Below are 18,077 nucleotides of genomic sequence, written 5' to 3' on the forward strand. Positions count from 1 at the left end.
CTCGGATGGGGAAATATGTGTCTAATGGTCTGTCTGATCACCCCCCCCCCCCCACATTGAAAAAATCTTTTTTGTTCAAGGAATGTTCGTGAGGGTGCATCATTCTCTTTTTTCCCCAACAGTTCAAAATTAAATCAAAGACTTATGCGAAAAATTGAAAGAAAGATGTAAATCTAAAACTAATAGGGAGATTTGTTTTGAACAAACTTATTTTAAGATAGTTTAACACATGAAAAATATTTCTCAGATTTGACTAATTTAAGGCCAGCATTTTGAAAATTTTATCTTTTTTTTCTTTTTCTTTTCTTTTTTGCTTTTTTGTAAAAATATTATCATGAAAATTGCGGAAGTAGAGAAAAATATATGTGCCGCCAAAACACGTTTTATATATAGAGAAAAGTTGAAACAGCGTAAGACGAGATTTAAAAAATATCATGACTAGTCACGCCACTAGTTCTAAGTGTTTAGATATAAAAGACAAAATTGAACAAAATTTTTACAGCGATATTTAAGAGACATGACATTTGAAACAAAAGAAAGTAAAAAACTAAGATAAATTTGAACAGAACCTTATAAGTTCAAAATGTTGAAAGTTTTTTTTGACGGGGACAGCAAACGCTTGTATTTCAAACAGATAAAAATTATAAGACTGGAAATTGAAAATTTCACTATGGAAAAACCAAAGTACTAAATTGCATTTTTTTATTGTTCGTTTTCGAAAAACTTCCAGGTGGAGGCCCCCGGATTTCTCCTCTCCTTAACATCCCCCAATATCGTCTAAAACTGCGTTTTGAGAACAACAATTTTGAAAAATATTCGAGAAAGAACCCCAAAACCCCAACTTCTTTAACGTTATTAGAGAGGAAAAAAAAATTGTGTTTTTTAAGTTTCAATTTTGAAAAATAGCCGAGGAAAACCCCCTCAGGCCGCTTTTCCACCCTAGCATTAGCAAAGATCGTCTAAATGCATTTTTAAGACTATATAAATTATAAAAAACAGATACTCTTTTTGATTTTTATTCTAGCTTTTTTGTAATTCTGGGACAAAAGGTTAAGTGTCCAGCAAGTTGGGGGGAGGGGGGCACATGCCCCCCCCCAACTTGCTGGACACTTAACGTGCCCCCCCCCCCGACGCTACGCCTTTCCTTTACACATGAATAGAATAAAAAAACAAACGATACATTTTCTGTAAGTAGAGATCTTGTTCCTTGGAAGGTTTTTATGTAAAATAAAACTAAATACATAAACTGCTGGCCACATAAAATGCAACATCAAGAAGGAGTAGTCGTAATGAAACAAAAATTTACCCACGTGATGGCAGCATTGTTATTAGAAATTTATTACAAAACAAAAGCAAAATGATCATTAATTTCTGGAAAAATTCGAAATGAATGGATGTTTAAGTACCCTACTGCGCCACATCTAGCGTGAAGGTATGTGGCGATAGAGTCAAGTATTGAGGCACAATAGTCTAGTACGATGTCCTACGTCATCTCTTGCAACAGTTATTGTAAACACGCCGCTCATTCGAGAAAACTCATGGGCTGTCCAGTTTACTGTCTCAAGTGATCCCAGATATGCTCGATACAGCAAAGCAATCAGAGCAATCAGTGACAAATCAGGGCATCACAAAAGGGCCAGAAAAGTTGATTATGGGGAAAAAGAAGCCCCTTGAGACTTTTTCTGTGTGTGACCGGGAATTGTCCAGTTAAAAATGGCTCCTGAGAGTCCCATAATAATACGTTCAAATGTGTTCCTAAGTGATTTTTAAAATTTTTTAATTGAAGATTTGAAAATGATTGAACAAATGTTCAATTGAAAATAACTTTTTAAATTCGATCTTCATCTTATTTTTAAAGCAATAATAATCATGAAAGTAACAGCTGGTAAAGAATAAGTTTTATGATTCTGATAAATAAATTTTCTGACTAAAATTGGTCTGTTATTTTAAGCAGTTTTTTCAATTGTGCACACAAAATTTTAAAATATTCGAGATAAACTTCATTTTAAACTTAACTATTTAATTGCACCATAACTCAGGACTAAATTTCTAACAAAAGTGCAGGAACCCTACAACCCTCAGAACTTTTTTTAACATCTAAAATAACCAGAGTTTTGTCTAAAATATTAATATTCTCAAAAAACTGAAAAGAAGTGCGGAAGCTCAGCTCCCGTACGCGCCCATGCAAATTAAGCCCTCCCCTACACGTGTAATTTATATTCACAAAACTTTAATGAACAACGTTAGTTATGGACTCATTAACGATAGTTCAAATAAACCTTTAGACTTTACAATCTTGGAACAGCCTTAGAAAAAAAATTCATAATTGAGATTTTTTATTTATTGAGACAAGTTTCAATATCGACATTTCTACAAATATTCGTCGAACATTGTTTTAAAACCCCAATTAACTTTATACTTTATTGATGTTTTTACTTTTATGTAAAATGGATGAAATATTTAAGAATCTTTAAAAAAAAGTTATATATATATATATATATATATATATATATATATATATATATATATATATATATATATATATATATATATATATATATAGGCAGGTAAAGGGCAGTAACTGCAAATTTTTCAGTAATTGCTCTTTTTTTTTTTTTTTTTTTGCATTTTTTTTCATCTGTTGTACGTTAGCTTTATTGTACAAGATTTCTTATTTAGTTTTCACTGAAAAAAGGAGAGAAAAAAAAAAGTCTAATTCCAACATTTCCCGATTGTTAGTATTGAATCCAACACACTTTTCTTCAAATATGTCGAAAACTCATTTCTGCAAATACTGTCGTTTACCTGCTCACGGCAGTATTATTGTGAAGACTATGTAAAAATAAAATCCGATTAAGGGGGGGGGGGGTGTTAGTCGAGTTAGAAGTAGTTCTTTACCAGCTATCATTTTCGAGATTATTGTTGCTCTAAAAATAAATGAAGATTGAATGTTGAAAATAAATTTGAGTATAAACATTCGTTTAATCATTACCAAAACTTCAATTAAAAAAGAAAAAAAAATACTTATAGACCTACTATACCAGAAAATTCTTTTTGTTATTCTGAGAAGAAAAGAGGTTGAATATGAACTTAGTAGTGAAATTTCCTTGAGATAAACACTAAATTTGTCAGAAAATCGCAATCGCTCTTCACGACTTGATCGCCTTCTGCTGTGACGACATGTTTCCAGTGAGTTGACTTTCTTTCTAGAAGGCTGTGCCCCATGGCAGGAATACAAGTAAGAACCAAGCATCTCTCTCGCCTGCATTTCTGGTCTCGCGAAGCTTCATCTATCCAGAGCATTATTCTCCCTCATTGGATTCCTAGTCAACGTAGACAGGTCTTAATATGCTCTCTCATTGGATTCTTAATCAACGTAGACAGGTCTTACAATGCTCTCTCGTTGGATTCTTAGTCAACGTAGACAGGTCTTAAGAACCACATAGACGAAACACTTAATAAATACACTCAGTTAATCTGTAAACTGATAGCTAAAAATATTTTTCACACAAGTGAGGAGTCTGCATTCGTGCAACTTGAAGCAATTCAGGCAACTTTTTTGCAAAGGTACTTGATTTTACAAGCTAATAGATGTGAACCCGTGGAATCCCGCAATGTTTCAACGGAAATAATCAGTATAACGTTTCGGAATTTTTTTACAGTGTTGTTTTAAGAAGAATTTACAAAAATAGATTTAAAAACAGAGCAGGCAAGGTTCTTTTCTGAAAAACTCCTTTTATGGAGTAAAACGAAATATCAATTATCTTCTACATTTGTTCTAACTGCTGCATTTATATTCTTATATTACTTAGAAAACTTTACAGTAATTATGAAAAAGGTATGAGTTATTAAAACTGTTTCACCGTAGTTCTTCATCTTTAATTAAATGCGCCAGTTAATGCAATTTACTACCGTCAAATTAGAATGAGCGTTTTTTGTTGGCGAGTTTCAATTTTCTAATTAATTAGCATTCTTTCACGATAATTACATTTAGTAGGCAGTGTCACAAGAGGGAAGAATAATGAAACACTTATTCCCTAAATTTGTTTTTTTTTTTTTTTTTTTTGCTGCGGTTTTTCATGCTGGAAATTAAAGCACAATATGCGAAGTTTCTGAGTGTGAAAAAGCAAAATAGTTTGTTCTCAATCCCAGACGCTATTTTACGAACATTTTCAATGTATTTGGAGCTACTTCTTTGTTTTTAATGTTGAAAACCTACAGGTCTATAGTTAGGTTAGTACAGGTTAGATTGTTTTTCTTCAAGCAAGCTATTTCATTCTTGATGCAGTAACCCTTCGTTGGGTCACGCCTCGTCATATCGCTTATTCGGATCTATCACACTTTTCCTTTGTTTCCCTGGAAATTTTATATACAGAATGATTATAATTACAGTTCTACTTTCAAAACGCTGTTAAAATAAAACCACTGGTCAGAATGTCGTAAAATTTGAACGGATCGAAGAAGAGGGAAAACGCATGGCAGAAGAAAAATAAATGGAATTTTTAGCAATAGATGACGCTGTAAGCATCATAATTAAATAGTGATCGACTACAAATGACAAATAAATCATAAAATCCTATTGCCGAAGGTGTAAACTATACGTTAAAACACTATAATGCTCAGCATTCACTAGGGTGCAGTTGTGATACTGTTAGTTAACAAGGGTGCAGTTAGTTAGTCTATCCGACAAGGTGGTTTGGGGTTCCCTCCGGCATCAGATGAGAAAAATCGGTTTTTAATTGTCCTGAGGCCAAAAACCGCATAAAAATCATCGGTTAAAATCAAATCGGTCTTTAATTTTTGTGATATTGGCGCAAAAGATGTTCAATATGCTGCCCGTGATCCGATCAAGTTGAACTTGAAAAACAGCATGTTCCGGAGTCACGTTTAGAATGCGTTGCGAACTGCTTTCTTTCAGCTCAGCACAGTTCGCAATCGGAGCATTGAACACAACAGCTTTCAGACAGCCCAATAACCTGAAGTCACACGGGTTAAGGTCAGGTGATCGGGGCAGCCAAGTCTTTCATTGAGACAGTCATGGCGAACTTCTCAGATGCGAAATGAGATAATAAACGTGTACCCGTCGTTTTAATAACAACTTCAATCAGTCGTGCGCATGACAGGTGTTTTGATTTACATATTCTGACACTTACAGCGCCATCTATTGCTAAAAATTCCAACTATTTATTTTTCTTCTGCTATACGTTTTCCCCTTCTTCGATAATATTCCGTTGCAATTTGACAACATTCTGAACAGTGGTTTTATTTTTACAGCGTTTTGAAAAGTGGAACTTTAATTATAATCACTCTGTATATTTAAAACATGTTGCTTTACCTTTGACATCGCAGAATTTTTTTACTAATGTTTCCCGGTAGAATATATTTTTTGTTTAATCAATAAACAAAGCTGGCATATTTTCCATACGCTTTATTCGTTACAATTTAAGCTGCATCATTCGATTAATATTCCACCGTAAAACAAAAAAAATATTTTAAATATTTTTTAAAAATAAATTGTTGGACTAGTTTTTTTTTTGTGATTTTATGTAGAAAATTGTTCAAAAATCATAATAAAATAATATTTTCGCTGAGGTGGGGAGACCTACTAACTGGGGAGATTACTGAACTCTTCAGAAAAATTCCAGGATAATTTCAGGAAGGTTACTGAATTTTAGCGGAAAACATTTCTATTTTTTGCAAGATATGTTACTTGCAGAAATTGGGCATATCAGTTGCCCAGTACTTTCCTGGAACTTTTCTGAATTGTTTTTACATTGCATCAACGTGAGATGAATGTTTTTCGTGATGTATATTATAGTTTTTAAAATTAATTTGTAGTTTGTCTTTGCTGATTCAATTAAAAATATAGTTGAAAATGAATTTAATAGAAAATCAATTTTTTTTTTCAATAATTAAAAATGCGAGTGGTGTTAGCATGTACACCCTTAAAATTCGCAAAAATGATTCTACTTCTACTTCAACTATGAAGCAATTGAATAAATGAAACAAATGGGCGTAAATAACCGTTTAAAAAAAATAAATAAAATAAAATAACCTTAAAATAAATAGACCAATCCTTATAAACCCCTTTAGAAAATTATATTTGCAGTCAAAAAGAATCGCAGCTTTCATTTACAGTGAAACCTGTAAAGTTGACCACCTGTCTAAGTTGACCGCTTTTGTCAGGAACGGAATTAGTCATATCTTATATAATGAAAGAAAACCTCTGTAACTTGACCACCTGTCTATCTTGACCACTAATATACACCAGCTTTGGTTTGGAGTACTGTAAAAAACTCTTTGTAAGTTGACCACTAGGCAAAAGCATTAGATTATACTAAAAGTTTCATCAGTTACGCCTCAAATAAGTAACCAAACATTTTAGAAAAATCTATGAATATTTATGTTTCCATCGAAAAACATTGGGCTCATGTTAAGTCCCAGAAAATGCGTCAAACTTCAATAAGGAGTTATTTTGTTGAAAAGTAGATTACCATGGTTACAAATGTACAAGAAAAAATCAAATGAAGAATTTGAGTCACTTTTGACTTATGAATTTTTAGAAATTGTTAATATCAAGTAAGTAGTTTTTCATAAGCAATGAGGCAATTTTTTTTAATTTATTTTTTGATCGATTCACAGAAATTTTAAATTTGTATGATAATTTACGCGTCATTCTGGTAAATAATCTCTAAAAATATTTAAACAACATTTTTTATTATTGTTTTAAAGCAATGTTAAACAATGAAAGTGAGTTTAAGATATTCCAATTAGTTAAAAAATTAATGCATGGTGCAAGAAATGACAAAATCTACCCTCTATTTCATTACTACCCTCTATAAGTTGACCACCTAAATTGACCGCTAAAGTACTGCACCGCAAGTGGTCAACTTACACAGTTTTCACTGTACTAGCGGTACCCATACGGCGTTGCGAGTGATAGAAAAATGTGAACATCCGTATGTTCGTTTCTATATATAGCATTATATACAGGTAACTTTTGTTATGGGTATCGTAGTATTAAAAATCCACATAATTTTGACAGAATAAATAATTTGCACCCTTACGATGATCAATTGGTCAGACTACTTAAATCGAAATTTTCGTTGCATGTACTAATGTAAGCGATCCATGTATTGTTCGACCTATCCTTTTCAACTTCCAATTTAACAAAATATTCTTGAGTTATTGCAGCATGATCACCAGTCTATGATGTCTATTCCGTCCCATTACTTCCATTTTAAGGCGAAATTTTACATCGTCTATTTAAAAGAACTATAACTTAGAGTATATGAAATTAAATATAACGCTCGTTTGGAAACTTATTTAAAATTCATAAAAGTACCGTGATATACAGTTGCAATATTTGAAATATAATGTAAACCATGCAGTTCGTAAAAAATAAATTAATTTAAAAAAAAGAAAGAAAGAAAACCCACCAGTAAGATTTGTAACTTAAATTAAAGAAATTATTAAACGCTCCGTCTCTAAGCCGTTGCATATTTCAAAATTCACCGATCTAGGATGCACACCCTCAGCAATTGGGGTGATAGTTACGACTTTATAACAGTTCGTAAAATACAAACAAATATGCATGCTTATGTTTCGTTTCCTAGAGTGGTTTTCATGACTGATGATAATTAAGTTCATTTCTAAGCAAAAATGAAATTTAAAGGTATTAAATGAAAACTGAACCACGCATTTTTCAATTATTTGAAGTTTGAGAATCGGCTCTTCATTCAGTATGAATAGCCTGATTAGTAACTCTCATACACAAAAAAAAAGAAGAAGAAGTAAAGAAAAGATAAACAAAGCAGGTACGCATGAAGCAGTGTGATTAATATTTTTCGTTCCGTTGTCCCCTCTGAGGTGTCATTGTGATTCTAGACTATAATTTCGATATAATAAATTAAAAACATGGGGAAAAAAGCACTTTAAAAAACTCGCCTAAATTTGAGCTTTAGCATCAAATAGCAAATTTTTACATAACCTGTAATTAAACCTGTAACCCTCCCCCCCCCCCTTACGACATTTTACTTAGGTATGAACTATGCATTACAGTATGAAATTGAATATTCAAAAATCTGAGCAATAAATGATGTGCGAAGAACTTTACACTTTGCACTGTTATGCCCCTATGAGGGGACAATGCAATTACACTCATATATCCCCTTTACGCAGACATTCAAGTTTTTAAATTATCAAAAATTTGCCCTTTTCGGTCAATATAAAGTTAATATTAAAAAGAAACCCTTCTCTTAGAATAACACTCGACCGTTTCGTCACAAGAGTGGAATTCAGAGTTACCGCAAATTTATGGAACAAAAAACGCAATGTCTGTGTGTTATGCTCCTGTAAGGGGACAAGGTAATTACAGAATTACACTCGTATGTCCCTTCTATGCAGATATTAAAGTTTTTAAGTTACCTAAAAGTTGCCCTTTTTGGATAAAATAAATTTAATATTAAAAAAACTCCTTATCTTTGGATAACACTCAGCCGTTTCGTCACAAGAGTGGAATTCAGAGTTACCACAAATTTATGAACCAAACAACGCGATGTCTGTGTGTTATGCCTCTATAAGGGGACAAGGTAATTACAGAATTACACTTGTATGTCCCCAGATATTAAAGTTTTTAAGTTATCTAAAAGTTGCCCTTTTTGGTTAAAATTAATTCAATTAAAAAAAAAAAACCCCTTATCTTAAACAACACTCAACCGTTTCGTCACAAGAGCGGAATTCAGAGTTACCTCAAATTTATGAAATAACCAACGCAATGTCTGATAAATTCTTCTTCACCCAGGAAGACACTTTACATAAGCATTTCATATTTCAAAACAGAACATATACCCTCGGGTAATAAAATTGATAAAATGAAGAAAAAGCAATCAGAGATGGCGAAATGAATTTCCCATTTTACTTCAGTTTTTGTTCCAAAGAAAATTCTCAAGAGGACCTCCTTCAAATGAAGTCTTCTATTGAGTTCGAATATTTTTGGGTAGAAGATGAAACGAAGTTCGAAACATTGAATAAAAAGAAACAATTTAATTCTTTTTTTTTAAGGAAAAAAAAAAACTTCACCTTTTTAAAATATGAATGGATACAAACGTCTGCAAAAAATGTTCGTGAAAATCAAGATAATGAAGTAAGAAGATGAGCACGATAAAGTAAAATATATGCTTTAACATTTGCGCTTATGAAAATATAGTTATATCTGACTTTGAACACTGAAAAAGGATTTTGTTACAAACATAGCAATTTTTCGATTTTTAATTGTTTAATTTTTGCTCTCATGAAAATAAACAAAAAGTTCATCCGAAAATGCAATCATGCTGTCCGGTATAACAACAACCCTTTTACAGCAGTACTTAGCACTAGAGAAGACATTCCTGGAACACTTTTGGGTAAGGCTCCTGTATAAGTGGAGCTGACTTTCCGACATTTTAGTTCCAAAATTGTCGGGAGAAAAAAAAATAGTATTTGCACAAAAGCCTCAATGCAGAAAACTGGTGTCCATCCTTAGATGTGTTACCTGATTAATTTTTGATTATTTTATTCTGTAGATGAAGACGATTTAATTAATACAATTTTTTTTAAAAACAATTTAAAAACACCTCGTGTTCCACACAGTATGCCACGAGGCTTAAAAGAGTAAGTATAAAAACATAAAAAGTTGAAACTTTAAAAGTTTAGACTGTTAACAAAATCAGACAAGATGACAAAAGTCTCGGATCTTTTAACAAGATTCAAGAAAACAGGTGGCCAGCATAAGGAAAAATTTGCCAAACCTTTTCTGAAGACAGTCCTAGGGCCATCTTGTTAACTGCAATGCAGAAGAACATGTTTAGCGCTCTGCTCGCCAACTCCACAGTCACAAAGCAAATTTGGCGAAATGTCAAATCTAAACAAGTAACTTTTAAAATTCCCATGGCCAGTGAGAAATTGAGACAGTTTAAAATTTGAAGAAAAATAGCTGCACTGCTGACGATGAAAAACAGTAGGGAAGAACCTCCTTGTCCACCGTGCATTTGAGGAGGCAAGATACTCCGTGTTCCAGTCAGCGATAGTTTTCTCCTTTGCCAAAAACTTCCAGTGAGACCCAGGAATATCCATGTATAAGTCAATACCGCGCCTTGTCGCTTGCTTAGCAAGTTGGTCTGCCCTTTCGTTGCCGAAATTTCCACTATGACCTCGAATATAGGTGAAATGAACATCAGCAACATTTTCAAGCGCACTAAGAATAGAATGAACTTCCACCACAAGTCTTTCGGTGCTAGCTGCATTGCATAGTAAGAAAAGGGAGGACAATGAATCAGTACATACCTGTATGATAAATTTTACAGTTCCAGACGTATTATAGAAATTCTGAAGCCATTTTACTACAAGATTCAAGCACAAAAGCTCTACCTGAAAAACAGAACACTCATCAGGTATGCGATGTTGGACGGTTTCTTTCTCCATTCCATTTTCATATACAACAAAAGCCAGCCCAACTCTGCCTTCCAACTTGCTACCATACGTAAAACAAGTCAAATTATAATGATCAAGAATGATACTGTCATAATTTACAACAGTAATAGGCTTTCTACTCCAAGGATGCGGTAAACTGGAGATGGGTAGCTTGCCATTCAAAAAATTGCATGGACGAGGTTTGGACATCATACCCCTGGCCTCAATGTCCTTTAGAATGACAAAATCGATAGGCGAAGTCCAGAAATAAAAAAAGTGCATCGTAGCTAACTGTCCTGTATGCCCTAACAATTCGAATCAGAAATCTTCTTTGAACTCTTCTGAGGAGTTTACTATTTGTTTTATTCCGCAAGGAGTTCTCCCAAGCTCTTGAACCAAGTAATAAGTGGAACGATGCCCTGCTTGTAGATTAGTTTAAGAACGTCAGTCTTCACACCATAAACATTTTTGGAAATTCTCATAAAGCCGAGAAGAACTTTTTCACACTTGTTGGACACATACGAAATGTGTTGTCTCCATCGCAATTTATTATCCACGATAATACCCAGATACTTCATCTGTTGCACCTCTTCAATAGGTTCATTTCCAAGAGTCAAGTCCATCTTCTCGACTGTCCTCGATTTTTTGTGGATCATCATCACTTTAGACTTCGAAAGATTGAACTCCAGTTTAAAAAGCCTCGATCAATCAAAAACGTAGTTAAGGATCTCTTGAGTCAGACTACAAACATCGTTAAAGTGCTTACCATTAACGATTAACAGCAAGTCGTCCGCAAATGCAATTTTCTGACAATTCGAAAACTTTGACAGATTGCAAAGCAAATCGGTCATGATAAGATTCCAAACAAATGGCCCAGTCACCGATCCTTGAGGACAGCCTCTTTCCAACTCATATTTGAGGAGTGAAACCATATTGATCTTCAGACAGAATACCAAACTTCCGCAAATGGTAATTCAATCTATTCATGCAAAGCTTCTCAAGACACTTTCCCAAGCAAGGGAGCAAACTAATACACCGAATATTGTCAACATGGGTGCTTGCAAGATCAGAACACTTAAGAAGAAGTAAAACTTTTGCCTTTTTCCAAACTCTAGGGAATACACCAAGCTTGAAACATGAATTGAAAAGGGCCAGCAGGAAAGAAGGACAACTAATATGAAAATTTTTAATCATTTCATTTGCAATCCTGTCCGTTCCTGGTGTCTTGTTCAGAACCAAGTTCCCAACCACACAATCAACTTCAGCTTTAGAGAAAGGTACAATCATAGAAAAAAAAACGAAACACTTTTAATTATTCGGCCATTTATACATGCTAAAAAGGAAAGAAAGGTGTCATCCGACTTAGTTTAAAGTCTTCTTTAAAACTATCTAGGTAAAATTTTGATAAGGGATCATATACAAAGCAAAATGAGCACCAACTCTTGATTTTCAAATGGGAACCCCTATTTTTTGCTACATAATTATGTTAAGACAGCAAAATGCAGCCAGGGTACGAAATTTCATTGCATTCCGTGCAGTAGAACAGGAGTTATTAACGAAAAATGTTTTAGGGACCCTCACCACATTGAAAACGCTTCTTTCAAGGTCATAGCTTACAAAGTAACGGAATGTAAACAAAGAAAAAATCGAGATTATCCAGCTCAATTCATGATTTTTTGCAGTTCTTTTTTTCCGTAATTCGATACTTTTTGGCCGATAATGTTAAACCAAAAAGCGATTTACGGTCGAAAACTTTTTTTTTTTGAAAAGAAAGTTAAAATATTTACTGATTTTTGTCTATCTGGATTAACCTAAGAAAGACGGATGGGGTTTGGCTGATCCATCTTATAGATCGTTGTTTAATAAATAGAATAATGACAAATTAAAAGTAATGGAACTTTTTGCCTTTTCTAACATGAACCTATTGGATTGCTTATATAATCATTCAGCAAATTAGCCTCTTATAAATTTAAATATCCAACCTTATACCAAGAATCATGATGTGAATATGTTTGATAAATGTATTGCACCTATGTTACAGGTTTATTTTGGTTCATACTCGAACTTTACTTGGGAAAAATGTGGTTTTTGAATTAACACAGTGGACAAACACAGTAATTGTTCTAGCGGGTTTTTTGTAATCAAAAAAAGAGAATTAGTTTCAATCCAAATTTGATGCGAAAGATCATAATGCGTGGTATTATTAAAAAAGCATAACACAATCGTCGGTTTTAGTTAAACATGTAATGGCCCTTAAAAGCAGTTTAGGAAAGTAATTTCCCAATGCTGTTTCTAGCAACGAGATTCGAGATGGTCCAAATGATAATTTAAAAAAACAAAAGTTATTTTTGCTTAAAGCAAGGTGAACCGAAATCAGCCTTCTTGTCATTTCGCAGATATTGTAAATTTGCACTTGCAAACAATGCGTAGCATTCTTTGATTTTGTGTCGAACACTACATACTTGCAAACGAAAATATTCAATAGCATCAGGCTATCGCACCTACAGGAAACCTACATGCAACAAACCCAACAGGAGGGTTAATCTATCCAGAGACTAGAATTCCGTCTTTGCTGTGGCTTCTGCAGATTGGACGCAGAAGTCACCTCATTGAAGCTGAGAGTGCGAATAAACTGGTAGGTAAAGTAAATTTATCTGCGGTATGTTTACAGCATCTCACTGGTGAGCTAAATTTTCTTCATCCACCAGTTTTTATGCACTCTCAGCTTCATTGTCATGACACCTGTTTCATTGCTCAGTTAACCCAAGTTCAGGGCTGTTGTGCTCGGCGTTAGGACAACAGCCTTCGAATGGGAAAACCAAATCACAGTGACGATGCGGGCCGCATTCGAAGCTGGTCTATTTGGCCCGTTGTTTGTTAAAAGAATGAGATCAGAAAGTAGAATTAGTTCCAGGGCCATAAAGTTGGAGCCGAATATTCAGGTATTGGATTCTGAAAAACATGCATTTGGTGAGACAAGCATCTCGTAGTTGATAACAATAATTTATTATAACTTTCTTTCTTTGTCGATATTTTTCCATGTTACTCAAAAAAAATAAGAAAATAATTTGAAATTTTATCTTTGTCTTGCGAGAATGATTTTAATGTGAGATGCACAGACAATGACCGAGAAAGAAAATAGAAAAATAGCATTTAAATTATGATTAAGAATAGTCAAAAACTCAACTTAATCTTACACTCAAATTAATACGTGAAATGCACCGTCAATTCAGTCATTTCCAGCCGAGAACTGCAGTTTCGTGCTTATTAGCACTGATCAGCCCGACATAAGAAAGTGACGGTGCTGGAGATGGAAAGCCTCTTAAGGAAGACAAGAATGCGAAACAAACTGGTAGCTAATATAGAATTAGCAGACCAGACGAGTGACCGAAGCAATGGTTCGGTTCAACTCGAAGATTGAAACGCAAGGCAAGGTATATTCAGTAAATTACCGCCCATTAGCCGGGGCTAAAGCAGAAATACGTGAAATACACCGCCAGCTCAGTCATTTCCAGCCGAGGACTGCAGTTTCGTGCAGTAAGCACGATACTTCAGTAAATTACCGCTCATTAGCCCTGGCTAATGGGTGAATATACCTTTCCTTGCGTTTCAATCTTCGAGTTGAACCGAACCATTGCTTCGGTCACTCGTCTGGTCTGCTAATTCTATATTAGCTACCAGTTTGTTTCGCACTCTTGGCTTCCTTAAGAGGCTTTCCATCTCCAGCTCAGTCATTTTCCTATGCCGGGCTGATGAGTGATAATAAGCACGAAACTGCAGTACTCGGCTGGAAATGCCTGAGCTGGCGGTGTATTTCTGCTTTAGCCCTGGCTAATGGGCGGTAATTTACTGAATATACCTAAATTAATGTTCTGTTAACTCTTTGACAAAGTGTTAAAAAAAAAATCGCAATTAGCCACAACTACTACTTTTGTGCAAATACGGCTCAATGCACGCGGCCCACTACTGCGACTAACATTTCCTCTCCTAAAGCTTAGCACATTGAAAATTATTCAAACATCTTACAAAAAAAAAAAAAAAAAAAAAATAGTAATAATAATTCCTGAAAATTAGTAAACTTATCTAAGAGCAAATATTACCTATTGACCCATCTGGATACTGTTAAAGAAGAAACTTCACACTGTCAGCTATTTTTCGAGTGCTTTTTCCCGATTTAGACAAGGCAATAATTTTCCTTTTAGCACATTATCACCGGGAAGAGCCATTAATTCTACACTGTCTACTGCAACATGACTAGCAAGACAATGAGGATTTATTGTATGTTTCTGTCAAAAAGATGTGAATGTTAATTTTTTTTTCTCAGTTATTGTTTTACAAAAGGTGATGGCTAAACGCAGGGAAAAAAAACAGAAATATTTTAAGTGTAGCTTTTAATTTTAAAAGTTCTATTAAATATTCTTTTATTAGACAATGAAGTAGTGTTTCACATTATTTACACATTGCCGTTTGAACAATATTCACAAAATCTGACGGTTGCAATATTGTGTTCTTCTGCAGAGACAGCGAATAAATTTATGCATTTAAAAAAATCATAGACGTAACTCTAATGTAGAAAAACCACGTTGTAATTGGTTTGCTTATTTTGTTGAATAATATTTTCCTTTTTTTTACAAAGAAACCAACTTTCATAATTTCTGTGTTAAAAAAGTATACGGGCCCCTAAAGAACAGATTGGGTCAGTGGCATTCAGCATATTTTCGTGGGAGGGTTTAGAATCTTTTTAAAGAATTCTAATGCAAGAAGTGAGAGGCAGAATCAGTGAAACTTCAACACTCCCTCCTAGATTTATGTAGATTTTTTTCAAGTTTTGTATTAGTAAAAGTTAAATACTGTTTTTATTTAATTATATGCCGAATTTATAAAACATCAGGGGAGGATAAAATTGCGCTTTTTAATGTTCGCAGTGCTTTCTCTCTATATCTTACGAAGAGCATAATTAGTTTAAACTTGTAACTGATAAAAGACATACAGCAACCTACTTATGCTTAAATTGAAAAAAAAAAAAAAAAAAAAAAAAACATTAAATCAAGAAAGCTGCAACAAAGTTTATTTTAAAGAAAAGGAAAACAAATTGGCTCCTTGGTGAAGAGAAATATATCTTGGGGAAAGATTTTTCACAGCAGCCGTATTTTAAGAGGAGTTATTTTCAACCATTGTTTAAAATTTCCAAAATAAAAGGCCCAAAAAACACAATTTTAGGCCTTTAATTTTCTCTGGTTAAGGGGTTATGGCCCTTTCTTATTTCCATTTTATCTTCGGAAGGGGCTTAAGCCCCTTAGCCCTCTCACTGGGCGCACCAGAGGATTTGGTGCACACTTGAGAACCGATTGGGATAACATTTAGGCCCACATGTGATATCATCACTTTCTTTGTTGCAACGATGACGCAAAAGGATGGATAATTGGTTGAATGGGTTTAACATCGAACTACACTGGTGGACAAAATTAAGAGATGGAAGGCATTTTTTCGAATATCTTGAGAAATGCTGGGTAAAAATTAATGAAATTTGGTATGGATATAACTTATAGTATGACAATAATGTGTGCAAAGCAAAAATTTAAGTGCCATTCATTGGCAAGAGTTATTGTCAACAGTCCAATGTGGACTGAACTTCAAGATGAAAGATGGCAATGAAAGTGTTGCGTTTATGGTGTGTGACTGCCTCTAGTAGGTTGTGTGGTCACCTTTGACAGATAGACAGCATGCACAACGAGTATGCATGCTGTTAACAAGAGAGTAAATGAGTTCTTGTAGAAAATCCTCTCACTCTTCTACCAGAGAAATTTTTAACTCCTGAATGGTTCTTGGTAGGGGTTGGCGCATCGCAATAGCCCTCCCAAGAGCATCCGAAGTATGTTCAATGGGGTTAAGGACAGGTGACTTGGCTGGCCAATCCATTCGATGAATATCTTCGTTTTCCAGATACACCTCACCCAGGACAGCCATATGTGGTAGGGCATTGTGCGTACATAAAAACGAATTCCGGGTCAACAGCACCCCTGAAAAGACGCACATAGGGTTGTAGGATCTCCTGCCTGCACCTCTTGGCATTCGCGGAACCAGTGTCAATCACATGGAGTGGTGTGTGGGTATCTTGCATGTGCTCTCTGTCCAAACCATCACTCCTCCACTAGCATAAATGGTCCCTTTCCATGATGTTACTGGAATGGTATCGGGTCCCAGGTTCCCTCCATATGAATATTCGCCGAGAATCAGGTTGTAGACTGTATCTGGACTCATCTGTGAAACGAACATTTGCCCTTCGTAGCTGTGTCCAGTGTTGGTGCTGTCTGCACCATCATACACGCTCTCTTTTGTGGGAGTGAGTGAGTGGGATGCAAATGACGGGCTTCCTAGCATACAATCTAATTTCTCCGAGCCTACTGGCAACTGTCTTCTTTGAAACTGATGTTCCTGTAGCAGCAGCGAGGTCCCTAGACAGTTGTGTTGCTGTTGACGCCCTTTAGCACTTGGCTGTAAGTAACAAATACTGGTCTTTATTGGGCGTTGTTGTTCTCAAACGACTTTGTCCCGGTCTTCTGGACACTGTCCCACTGTTTTAAAACTGACTCCACAAATTCGAAATGACGTTTGGAGTTACACCCAATTCTCTAGCAACCTGAGCTTATCACAGTCCTGTCTCAAGTCTACCCATTTTTCTACACCTCAAACCTTCGTCTAAACAATGATGTTCACTCATTTCAACTAAAAACCAACAAAAGACAACAATATTATTCAAGAAACACAATACAAATCGCTACTGTGTTGCAGAGTGTTATGAGCTAAGCAGCTGGCCGCAGACTTTTATACCTCCTGCTGCCTTAGCAACGCCCATAAGAATACGTAAACTCATCTCAGCGACACCAGCGCCATAGTGTCATTATATAGCAACCAACTGTCCAGGTTTTATGTGATATTTTCCGAGAAATGTGTAAAAATGTCTTCCATCTTTTAATTTTGTTCACCAGTGTAGAGTAGCTCAGTAGGTGAGTGTCGACGGTCTGGGAATCAGCCATCGCAGTTTTTATTCTCAGGGAAAGGGATGGTTCCTCAGCTTTGACTGCATGATGATTCAATGATTCAATTGATTTCAATGATTTTTTTCAAAGAAAACAGCTGAAGCTGCTCGTTACAATACATTAACTTTAAATAATTAACTGAAAAATTTCGAATTGTGTTAAAGTTTTTTTTTTCTTTTTACCCATCTCGGGAAAAAATAATGTTATGGTTGCAGGAAAAAAAAACAATGTATTTTTGAAAATATGTCTCCAATATTCTGAAATGTTGCTTAAAACTTATTGAAAGTATAATTAGTTTTACGCAGCTAGAATCTACTTTCTGGCGGTGTTTAAAAAGCTCATACATGTGTTTGAACTGCTATATATTAGGATCGGCAACAATGTTAAAACCAAGACCTCTCGACCCCCAAATCTGCACAACTACTTCTACGGTCTATGACTTCGTATAAGATCCTTGGCATGAAATCTAGAGGGTCTTTATTGTTGTGTCTGGATCATTTGTTTAGTTTTTTCAAGAAACAGAAGCAGCTGCTCTAAGTTAATTTGCCGCAGAAATTGCTGGGAGCTCAGTTTGCCGCTTTTATAATG

This window comes from Uloborus diversus, chromosome 10 (assembly GCF_026930045.1).
Source record: "Uloborus diversus isolate 005 chromosome 10, Udiv.v.3.1, whole genome shotgun sequence".
NCBI lineage: Eukaryota > Metazoa > Arthropoda > Arachnida > Araneae > Uloboridae > Uloborus > Uloborus diversus.